At 53.6% G+C, this 12001-nt stretch overlaps 1 long non-coding RNA gene across 1 annotated transcript; it reads left to right on the forward strand.

The window, feature by feature from the left end:
• The first annotated feature begins 691 nt into the window (after nt 1-691).
• LOC311525528 lies at nt 692-10196 on the forward strand. The gene is made up of 3 exons (XR_014712801.1): nt 692-4503; nt 5209-5328; nt 6217-10196. It is a non-coding gene; the product is annotated as an uncharacterized lncRNA (long non-coding RNA).
• The last annotated feature ends 1805 nt before the right edge of the window (nt 10197-12001 follow it).

Raw genomic sequence — 12001 nt, forward strand, 5'->3', positions numbered from 1 at the left:
ACAGATAAAAATGCCCATGTTTACTATGCAGACAAGAAAAGTTACATTTGCTGTCCAGACGTTTGAAAGTTAAGTGTTACTTATAATTTTTGAACAAGGCATTTTAAGTTGTTAGTTCTTCTTTATTGGGGTAGGTAGCAGAGCAGTACCATGAAAGGAGAAGAACAGAAAGAAGGCAGAATTGAGACCTTTCAAAGTTTTGGCCCAAGCGAGGGGGCATGGGGGCGTCGAGCTCCCCGCCTCAGGTGCCAAAATGTTGTGGGCTGGCCCTGCCATAGGGGGCTGTGAGCGGGGAGCAACACCAAGCGTTCCATGCATCCAGGTCACTTTCCTCGCCTGGGCTGTTCTGTGAGGGGAGCATCAGGAGCTGCTGTTCTCCTGTCCTCTCCTTACGCAGACCAGGTAGCGAAAGTGACCTGGATGCAGAGAGTGCTGATGTTGTTCCTTGCTCCCCCTCAGAGCCCCCTAGAGGTGTACAGAGGAGCAGCATTCAAGGTGTGGAGTGGCCAGTCGCTTTGTACATCCAGGTCAGTTTCCCCACATGATCGCAGGAAGGGAATGCAGGGATTGGGGGGGGGAAAGGGGGAGAGGAGCCCACGGGGGCCAGAGACAATATGGGGAGCACAGCGCTCATGGGGGCCAGAGGCACCAAAATACAAGTTCACCCAGGGCACCATTTTCCCTAAGGCTGCCCCTGGAAGGAGGGGACCAGGCAGGGGGAGCAAGAGGGAGGGGAACATGTGGGGCAGCTGGAGCAGTTGGAGGCAGCAGCCAATCTGCGTGGGGAGCAAATGTCCAAAGTGATCACTGCAGGCAGCACCCTTTACTAGTGCACCATGGATCATCCCTGATGCCCTGCACTGCCAGCTGAGTCTCTCCCTTCCCCCTCTCCCCCCAACACGTGGGGCTGGCTGGCTGGCAGCAGTAGCACTCAGAAGAGGGAGAGAGATCCTGTCTGCTGCCTGCAGAGCAGGCCTCAATAGCCCCAGAGACTGGGAGAATCAACTGCAAGCGATCCTGTGGGCATGCATGACAGGTGGTGAGTGTCACACAGAAGGCTGGACATGTGGTGTAGGCCCCACTGTGTGGTATTTCTTGCAGTTTTATCATGTCTTATGATTTTTTATTTTTTTAAGCCCCAGCTCTTGGAGTCATGGGAATACACTTGAATCCCACCTTTCATTTAAAAAAGTAATTTTCTAGCCCCCTTGGTTGCAGTATAATGCCTCAAAACACAGCCCCTAAAGGCTATGACACCAGAAGGCAAATAAACAGAACCTAGATGTTGTTTTTAAAAAATTCCTGTTTTTTAAGCCAATCTTGTGTTTTCTGGAACCTGGCTCATGGCTTTTGAATGTTTCAGGTGGGCAACACCACAGCCCTAAAAGACATGCATTTGCTATACAGTATGGAAGAAAAAGGCAGTGCCATTTTTGGGTTGCATATGCAAAGGCATCACATCATAGAAAGGGGATTTACTCACCTTTTCTCTCTGTGCAGCTACACCTGGACTAGGGCATTTAATGTTAGGCTCCACCAGGAAGAGCTGACAAGTGGGAAGCAGTTCAGAGGAAAGCAACTACAGCCACAGTATGGTGCAGGGACTGAGTGATGAGGACAGATTAAAATATGTGTAGTATGGCTAAGTGAAGACTCCAGTGGGGTGTGTAAGGAGGGTGATGGAAATGAAAGCACTCTGCAGATATTTGGCTGAAGAGCTATGGAGGGTGAAATATGAGGGCAATGGTTAAAGATCAGAATAAATGGGGGATTTTCCCAGTGTGGGAGGCTATATGTCATCTTGGGCACTAGCACATGGTGAAGTGACACTCTGTCATATTGTGCGATGGGACACAACACAGGTAGGAGAACAGGGCCAATGGAATAACAGTATCTGAAAAGAGACCATGTCCCCAAGCAAGCCCATAGCTAGCCTTGCAAAAATGTGCATGGCACACACAGAGCAGAGAATACTGGCCCTTCAGAGCTGAGCAGGGAAGTCTCTGATGCTGTTCCGCCTTGTTCCAGAAGTCATACTGCAAAGACAGACCCATGGAACAAAAGACACAACCCTCGGGAGAGAGGAAGCAATCCCAGCATGACAGTTTGGTCTGAGAGACAGCTCAAACTCAGGCTTTAGGGTCAGGAACCTAGGTCTTGAAGTCAGGTGGAGCAAGGCTCCCCTCTCCACCACAAGGACTCCTTGGAAACGTAGTCCTTGGGGGGTCAGGGGTATGGAAAAAGACAGTTACCTTTTCCATAACTGGTGTTCTTCGAGATGTGTTGCTCATGTCTATTCCACAATAGGTGTGCGTGCTCGCCACATGCAGCGGTGCCAGAAGATTTTCCCCTAGCAGTACCCATAGGGGAGCACCCCTAGTGACCCCTGGAGCAGCGCCTCCATGGTGCGATATAAGGGGTGCTGCACGCTCCCCCCACCCTCAGTTCCTTCTTGCCAGACAACTCCGACAGAGGGGAAGGAGGGTGGGATGTGGAATAGACGTGAGCAGCACATCTCAAAGAACACCAGTTATGGAAAAAGTAACTATCTTTTCTTCTTCAAGTGATTGCTCATGTGTATTCCATGATAGGTGATTCCAAGCTATATCTGTCGGAGGTGGGTAGGAGTTCACAAATTCTTGGGATGGAGCACAGCCCTTCTGAACCCAACGTCTTCCCTGGTTTGGGAGATAATCGCATAATGCGAGGTAAACGTATGAACTGAAGACCATGTGGCAGCCCTGTAAATGTCCTCCTTAAAAGCAGCCAACGAGGCTTGCGCCCTAGTCGAGTGCAACCTCACAATTGACAGCGGAGGGATTGCCGCCAGGTCATCACAGGTACGGATGCACAAGGTGATCCAGTTGGAGAGCCGCTGAGTAGAGATCGGCCAACCCCTCATGCATTTGGTCGAGGTGATGAACAGCTGCGAAGACTTTCTGAATGGCTTAGTCCATTCCAGGTAAAAGGCCAGAGCCCATCTCACATCCAGAGTGTGGAGGCAGCACTCCTCACTGGACGCATGTGGCTTGGGGCACAGGATCAGCAGGAAAATATCCTGACCTATGTGGTAGGCAGAGACCACTTTCGGGAGGGATGAAGGATGTGCGTGGAGCTGGACCTTATCTTTATGGAACACCGTGTACTGGGGCTCGGAGGTCAGGGCCCTGAGTTCCGAGACCCGTCTTGCTGACGTGATCACCACCAGGCAGACTAACTTCCATGAGAGGTGCGACCAGGAGCATGTAGCTAACAGCTCAAAGGGTGGACCCGTGAGCCGGGCCAGCACCAAGTTCAGGTCCCACTGCAGGACTGAGGGCCTAATGTATGGGAAGAGACAATCTAATCCCTTAAGGAATCAGCCAGTCATAGCATGGGAGAATACAGTGTGCCCTTACACCGGTAGGTGGAAGGCCGATATGTCCACCAAGTACACCTTGATGGATGAGGGTGCCAGGCCGTGGTCTCTAAGGTGAAGGAGATAGTCTAAAATGAGCTGGATCAGGGCAGCAATGGGGGAGACGCCCCGTTCAGCCGCCTACTGAGAAAACTGAGACCACTTCACTAAGTAGGCTCGGCACGTGGAGGGTTGCCTACTTTCCAAGAGGACGTGCTGAATCCTTTCCGAGCACGTCCTTTCCTCCCAGCCTAACCATTAGGCAGCCATGCCGAGAGGTGGAGCGCCGCTAGGCTGGGGTGGAGGAGGCAGCCCTGGTCCTGGGAGAGCAGGTCCAGGCGGGGCGGCAACGGCCATGGCGAAGCTACCGCCATGCTTGTGAGGGTCCCGTACCAATGTTGCCTGGGCCACACCATGGCAATCAGGAGGACCCGGGCCCTGTCCATCTTTATCTTTACCAGGACCTTGCCGATCAGTGGAAATGGGGGGAAGGTATAGAAAAACTGGCCTGACTAGGATAGGAGGAAGGCATCGAAGATAGCACCCTGTCCCAGCCCCACCCTGTAGGATTCATACAAGGTTCATGCACTTGACAACATTCAGGGCACACCCAGAGTGTTGTGTAGGAGCAGTGCACACACAGCTCCTCTCAAGGGCATGAACCTTGGAATCTTGCCCAGATGACATGAACCGTGGGAAGCCTCCCAGGACTGGGCTCAAGGCCCGAGAGCAAGGAATGTGGTAGATAGAAATTGGTAAATAAGAATGTTAAACAAAGCCAGTGTATTCCTTTTATCTGTTGGAGAATGTAATGCGCGGGGGAGAAAAAGAATAAAGGAGAGGGTGGAAAGCTGACAGGACCAGTCCGTTGGCAGACCAGCCTGTTTGCTTGCTTAAAGCTTTGTGCTGTCTTGTATTTGAACCACAACATCGCCCCCTGGAGCAGAACCGGGGACACCAACAGTTCTGCCGAGTCCTGAACAGGTCCACCTGGGGAGTTCCCCACTCTTGGAAAAGTCTGTGCACCACCTCTGGGTGAAGAGACCACTCGTGCTGAGAGGAGAAGTCCCGGCTCAGGCGATCCACCCACGAATTCCGGATGCCCGGTAGGTGGTAGGCCTGTAGGCAAATGTCGTGGGCTACACAGAAGTCCCACAGCCTGAGGGCTTCCTGGCAAAGGATCGGGCCCCGCCTTGCCTGTTGATGTAAAACATCGAGGCCATGTTGTCCATGAGAACCCTGACCACCCTGCCCTCCAGGTGTGAGCGAAAGGCCACACACGCCAGCTGGACCGCCCTGAGTTCCTTGATGTTTATGTGGAGGGCCAGGTCCTGTGCAGACCACAGACGTTGGGTCTAAACATCCCTCACATGGGCTCCCCACCCCAGGTCCAATGCGTTGGACACCAGCTCCATCAACAAGGGTCTGCCTCTGAATGGGACCCCGCGGAGTATGTTCCCAGGGAAGACCACCATTGTAGGGAGGCGATCACCTGGCTCAGGCACAGTGAGGACCTTGTCCATCCTGTCTCTGGCCTGGGAGAACACCGAGGCCAACCAGAGCTGGAGGGGCCTCATCCTGAGTCTGGCATGGTGAACCACATATGTGCATGCCGACATGTGATCCAGGAGCTGGAGACACGCTCTGGCAGTTGTCATTGGAAACCTTGTGACTGTGTCAATGAGCCCTTTCAGGGTCTTGAACCTGTCCAGTGGGAGGGAGGCCCTGGCCGACGTAGCGTCCAGGACTGCCCCGATAAACTCTATGTGCTGTACTGGGACTAATGTGGACTTGGTGTCATTCACCAACAGGCCCAGAGTGGCACACGTGGACAGGAGGAGCACCATGTGATCCTGCACCTGCGACCGGGAGCTGCCCTTGACCAGCCAGTCGTCCAGATAGGGGAAGATCTGGACCCCATGATGTCTGAGGTAGACCGCCACCACAGACATACACTTTGTGAATACCCTGGGGGCAGTGGACAGGCCAAATGGGAGGACCGTAAATTGGTAGTGTTCTTGCCCAACTGTGAAACGGAGGAAGCGCCTGTGCCCCTCAAATATATGGATGTGGAAGTACGCGCCCTGCAGATCGAGGGTGGCATACCAGTCCCCAGGATCCAGGGAGGGGATGATGGAGGCCAGAGAAACCATGTGGAACTTGAGCTTCACCATGTACTGGTTCAGGCCTTGCAGGTCCAAGATGGGCCTGAGCCCCCCTTTGGCCTTCGGGATAAGGAAATAGCGGGAGTGGTACCCCTTGAGTTTGAACTCCACTGGCACCATTTCCACCGCTCCTAGGCCAAGGAGCTGCCCCACCTCCTGCTCGAGCAGAGCCTCGTGAGAGGGGTCCCTCCAGGAGGGACGGGGGTGGCGGGTGGTTGGGTGGGGAAGAGGTAAACTGGAGGGTGTAGCCCCAGGAGATGGTGCTGAGGACTCATCATTCCAAGGTCAGCCACGACCGCTCTGGGAGAAAAGCACACGATAGGTTGGTCCAGGGAGGCTTTATTGTGGGTGGATCCCTGGTGAGTACTGGTAGATTTTCCCCCGGGCATTCCGTCAAAACTGCCGTTTCCCCACCTGTTTGCCCTTGGAGGATCCAGGCTGGGGGGCAGATCAGGACTGCCTCCATGGGCGTTTCTTATAGTCCTGTGACTTTTTATAAGGGGGCTCATATTTAGAGTGGGTGGCCTGGGTGGGAGCCTACTGGGGCTTAAACTTAGGTCTAGCTGGAGCCGGAACATAGAGGCCAAGAGTCTTAAGTGTAATGCGGGAGTCTTTCAGACCATGCAGTTTTATGTCCGTCTGTTCCCCAAACAGAGCCTTGCCATCAAACAGGAGGTCCTGAAGGGAGGTTTGCACCTCACTGGACAGCCCAGACAGTAGAAGCCACGATGCCCTTCTCAGGGACACCATGGAGACCATGGACCGCACAGCCCTGTCCGCTGCACTGACACTGCTTGCAGGGTTGCCCTGGCAGCCACTGTACCCTCCTCCACCAGAGCTTTGAACTCCTTCCTGTCACGCTCTTGGAAGGAGTCCTCAAATTTGGGCAGAGAGCCCCACACATTGGATTCATACCGACCCAGGAGAGCCTGATGGTTCGCCACCCATAACTGGAAACTCGAAGACAAATAAATGTTCCTCCCAAACAAATCCAGCCTCCTTGAGTCTTTATTTTTTGGAGTAGGGGGCTGGTGGGCCCTGCTGCTCCCTTTGGTTGACCGACTTGATTACCAGGGAGTTAGGGGTAGGGTGGGTGTATAGATATTCATGCCCCTTGGCAGGCACAAGTACTTGCGTTCCACTCTCTTTGAAATGGGGGACAAGGAGGCCGGGGTTTGCCACAAGGCATTTGAAATTTTTGCCTCCCCTTCATGGAGTGGCACGGCCACTCTGCCCGGTAACGAGGTGGATAGGACGTTGAAGAGGGAGTCTGAGGGCTCCTCCACCTCCTCTGCCTGAAGGTTGAGGCTTGATGCCACCCTTTTCAATAGTTCCTGGTGGGCTTTAGAGTCCTCCTGCAGGATGGACAGAGGAGGGTCCTCGCCTCATCAGGGGAGGGTGAGGAGGCAGGCACGGTACTTTGTGTGTCCACCGGCAATGGAGGATCCACCACTTGGTCGCTTTCCGAAGGTGCACGTCCCACCAACTGCTTCCTTGGAGGCTAGGAGAGGGAGACCGATGGCTATTCTGAGGCTGTGGCCACCGAGCAAGCCCCCACTGGGGGCTGTCTCGGGTGCCACAGAGCCCATTGGTACCACTGTGCCGGCCACGGGCACCGGTGGAGCAAGCTGTTCAGCCTGGCTGGCCTGTCCCATCGATCGACGACTACGAAGGGAGGCTGGGCTGGTGTATGACCGGCCGCTGTCCCATGACCAGCCACTGTCCCTGGACTGGGAGGAGTGGCAGCACCGGGAGCGGTGCCAACCACGAGACATGGAGGAATGGTACCGTTGGTCACAGCTACTCTGTAATCAGCTCCGGGAGGCAGATCCGCGACGGCGAGGCGATAGCGATTGACACCTCGGGCTGCAGGAGTGGTGCCACGGCGGGGTCCTGGAGCGAGACGACGAACGGGAACGGCATCGAGGTTTGTGTCGCGACTGGCTACAATAGCTCCTTTGGTAGCATCTGCCACAGTCTCGACGGTGTCCGCTCCTCGAGGCGGAGCAGTGCCTGGAATCTCCGTCAGTCAGAACCCAGCCAGACAACCTGGTGGGGGACGACGGTGACCTGCGTGGACTACACACGGGATGGTCACACAGCGGCAAACAGCGTCGGGAACATTCCCTCGACTGTGTCCTGTGCCGAGCCAGGGGCAACTGTGGAGATCCCAGCGGCGGCTTGCCTCTGGACTGCGGAGCCAGCGTTGGCAGTGCACCTGGTACTGGCATGGATATAACGTCCTGGGTCGCTTGCAGGGCCTCCGGCTTGGAAGGCATCCGGACATACGGGGAAGCCTGCTCCGAATGGGCCGGGCTACTCTGCTCGACCTGAGTTGGAGGCCTAGATGCCGATGGGGACTAAGGACTGCCCAACATGGGTCTAGCCTCTCTCCTGGTTTTGCTCCAGTGCCGCAGCGGAGAAGGCCTCTTCTTAGCCTTCTTGGCATGCCCCACAGACAGGGACCAGTGCCGATCGGTAGATGGTGCTGTGGGGTCGCCATGCACCAACCCTGCAGTACCCGGTGCTGACTCGGAGTGGCGCGCCGGAGTTGGGGTCAACGCCGCCTCCATCAGGATGGCCTGGAGCTGAAGGTCTCTTTCTCTCTTGGTCCGAGGTTTGAACAACTTGCAAATCTTGCAGCGATCGCTGAGATGGGTTGCACGACTTAAAACCCGGGGTACGCCCCGGCCCGGGCGCACTAAACTAAATGAAAACTAATCAAACTACTTTAACTACAGGTACTACTACACTGAATGAACAAGAGTTCTGGAGGAGAGCTGCAAACAAGCTGGAGCAGAGCAGTTCCGAAGCACCTTCACTGACGGCAAGAAGGAACTGAGGGGGCAGGAAAGCACACAGCGCCCCTTATACCGCGCCATGGGAGGCGCCACTCCAGGGGTTGCTAGGGGCGCTCCCCTATGGGTACTGCTAGGAGAAAAACTTCCAGCACTGGTGCACATGGCAAGCACGCACACCTATTGTGGAATACACATGAACAATCACTCAAAAAAGAAAGGTAGGCCTCTACATTGCAAGGTTTGCTGGGAAAAAGAGCAAGACATAAGCAGTGTCCTCCCTTGTCAGGAGAAGTGTAGAGGGAGTCAGAGCTGTTGGTGGTCTCTTCCACAGCCAGACAGAGCCCTATCTGCTTCACTGGCCTGAAATTTTGGACAGCCAGAATCCAGACAGCCAGTGGGAATGCGAGGTGGGAGAAACCTCAGAAAGGGCAATTCTGGGTTCTGTAAAAACTCCATGGGTTGGCCTTCTGCAGCCACTGGCCTGCAAGCGAGACCATCTTTTCTGTTTCCCCTCCACATGTCCTCACACCCTGCCGTGGAGTGGCAAGAGAGGGTGCTGGTGGGAAGGCCTGGGTCCCAGAAAACTCCCCTGCCAAGCACCAACGTGGCCTGTTGCTCCCACTGCAGTTCCCCAAGCAGCCCATGAAGAGGCAGAAAGTGGGGGGTTAGGGAGAGCTGAGCTCTGAACTCAAGTGAGGGCGAGGGGAGGAAACTCTCCCTCTGCTTTTAGTGGAAAACAGGGCCTGTGATCTCCAGCATTCCCACTTATTTTAACCATAGCTGAGCCAGGCTGAGCACTAATGACAGTGCCTGAGAGCAGCTCTTGGTTGCTGGGCTGATATCCAGCACAATCGTGCAAAGGAACATGCTTCTCTGAAGTATCCAGCTTTGCAGGTCTGGCTTGCTGGGCTGGTGTCAAGGTACAAGCCCCTCTGAGTTTACTGCCTCAAGGCTCGGGCTGTGTGAAGTCACTGGCTTAGCACCTTCCTCTGGCTTGCCGGCCTGCTGTCCAGAGACTGGTCGGTGATGTCACTAGCTCAGTGATTTCACCACTCTGGGCTGATGTCAAAGCTGGCTTTTGTGCAGGTGACTGGCTCACTCCTGTCAGTGTGAACCTTTCTTGGCTTCTTTCAAGACACAGGCTCTGTACAGTCACAGAATCAGCTCTGCGAGTTGGCTGGTCTGATATCAAGGGGTAACTTCATTGTATCAGCACCTGTAGTTTGCCATGCTTACATGAAGGCCCCGATTATTAGAACATCAGGCCGGCCAGCCAGAGGACTTCCTGTGATTAATGGTTCAATGCCTCTAGCTTGTTGCTCTCAGACCTTTGTAGAGCTGTTGGCTGAGCACATCGAGTTCTCTGGCCACTGTGAGATCCCTGGACAAGTACCTAGACTTGGATGTCATTGGTTCCTCACTCCTTGGTGGCCTGTTAGCTAGGGAGCTGTCCCCATTTAACAGATGGGGATCTGAGGCACAAGTGATGTGTGAAAGGATACACAGGGGTCTGTGGCTGACCCTGGGATTGAACTGGGTCTCCTGAGTCCCAGTACACCACCCTATCTCACCAGGCTGTGGGGAGGACACAAAGCCATTAATGGCTGAGAGGGGCTCAGCTGCTGCATGACCAGGGCCAGATAACTGTGTAGAGAGAGGGGCTGGGCACAGGCCTTGTGTATGGTGCTAGTTCAGGAGTGATGATCCTGTCTGAGCCAATAAAGAGGAACAAGCTATAACTAAGAGTTGCATCCGAGAGTGCTGAAGGAATTGGCGGCTGTGATTGCAGAGCCATTGGCCATTATTTTTGAAAACTCGTGGCGAACCGGGGAAGTCCCGGATGACTGGAAAAAGGCTAATGTAGTGCCAATCTTTAAAAAAGGGAAGAAGGAGGATCCTGGGAACTACAGGCCAGTCAGCCTCACCTCAGTCCCTGGAAAAATCATGGAGCAGGTCCTCAAAGAATCAATCCTGAAGCACTTGCATGAGAGGAAAGTGATCAGGAACAGCCAGCATGGATTCACCAAGGGAAGGTCATGCCTGACTAATCTAATCGCCTTTTATGATGAGATTACTGGTTCTGTGGATGAAGGGAAAGCAGTGGATGTATTGTTTCTTGACTTTAGCAAAGCTTTTGACACGGTCTCCCACAGTATTCTTGTCAGCAAGTTAAGGAAGTATGGGCTGGATGAATGCACTATAAGGTGGGTAGAAAGCTGGCTAGATTGTCGGGCTCAACGGGTAGTGATCAATGTCTCCATGTCTAGTTGGCAGCCGGTATCAAGTGGAGTGCCCCAAGGGTCAGTCCTGGGGCCGGTTTTGTTCAATATCTTCATAAATGATCTGGAGGATGGTGTGGATTGCACTCTCAGCAAATTTGCGGATGATACTAAACTGGGAGGAGTGGTAGATACGCTGGAGGGGAGGGATAGGATACAGAAGGACCTAGACAAATTGGAGGATTGGGCCAAAAGAAATCTGATGAGGTTCAATAAGGATAAGTGCAGGGTCCTGCACTTAGGACGGAAGAACCCAATGCACAGCTACAGACTAGGGACCTTAGAGACTAACTAATTTATTAGAGCATAAGCTTTCGTGAGCTACAGCTCACTTCCTCAGATGCATCTGAGGAAGTGAGCTGTAGCTCACGAAAGCTTATGCTCTAATAAATTGGTTAGTCTCTAAGGTGCCACAAGTCCTCCTTTTCTTTTTGCGAATACAGACTAACACGGCTGTTACTCTGAAGACTAGGGACCGAATGGCTAGGCAGCAGTTCTGCGGAAAAGGACCTAGGGGTGACAGTGGACGAGAAGCTGGATATGAGTCAGCAGTGTGCCCTTGTTGCCAAGAAGGCCAATGGCATTTTGGGATGTATAAGTAGGGGCATAGCGAGCAGATCGAGGGACGTGATCGTTCCCCTCTATTCGACATTGGTGAGGCCTCATCTGGAGTACTGTGTCCAGTTTTGGGCCCCACGCTTCAAGAAGGATGTGGATAAATTGGAGAGAGTCCAGCGAAGGGCAACAAAAATGATTAGGGGACTGGAACACATGAGTTATGAGGAGAGGCTGAGGGAGCTGGGATTGTTTAGCCTGCAGAAGAGAAGAATGAGGGGGGATTTGATAGCTGCTTTCAACTACCTGAAAGGGGGTTCCAAAGAGGATGGCTCTAGACTGTTCTCAATGGTAGCAGATGACAGAACGAGGAGTAATGGTCTCAAGTTGCAGTGGGGGAGGTTTAGATTGGATATTAGGAAAAACTTTTTCACTAAGAGGGTGGTGAAACACTGGAATGCGTTACCTAGGGAGGTGGTAGAATCTCCTTCCTTAGAGGTTTTTAAGGTCAGGCTTGACAAAGCCCTGGCTGGGATGATTTAACTGGGAATTGGTCCTGCTTCGAGCAGGGGGTTGGACTAGATGACCTTCTGGGGTCCCTTCCAACCCTGATATTCTATGATTCTAAAGCCCTCGACTGGCCATGTGAATCCTAGTGCTTTGATTTAAAATAAACCCAAGCCCCACAAAATACCACTTTGAGCAGGAGTGGGCAAACTTTTTGGCCCGAGGGCCACATTGGGGTTCCAAAACTGTGTGGAGGGCCGGGTATGGAAGGCTGTGCCTCCCCAAACAGCCCGCCCC

Source organism: Lepidochelys olivacea, assembly GCF_965140295.1.
Source record: "Lepidochelys olivacea isolate rLepOli2 genome assembly, chromosome: 8".
In the NCBI taxonomy this organism is placed as follows: domain Eukaryota; kingdom Metazoa; phylum Chordata; order Testudines; family Cheloniidae; genus Lepidochelys; species Lepidochelys olivacea.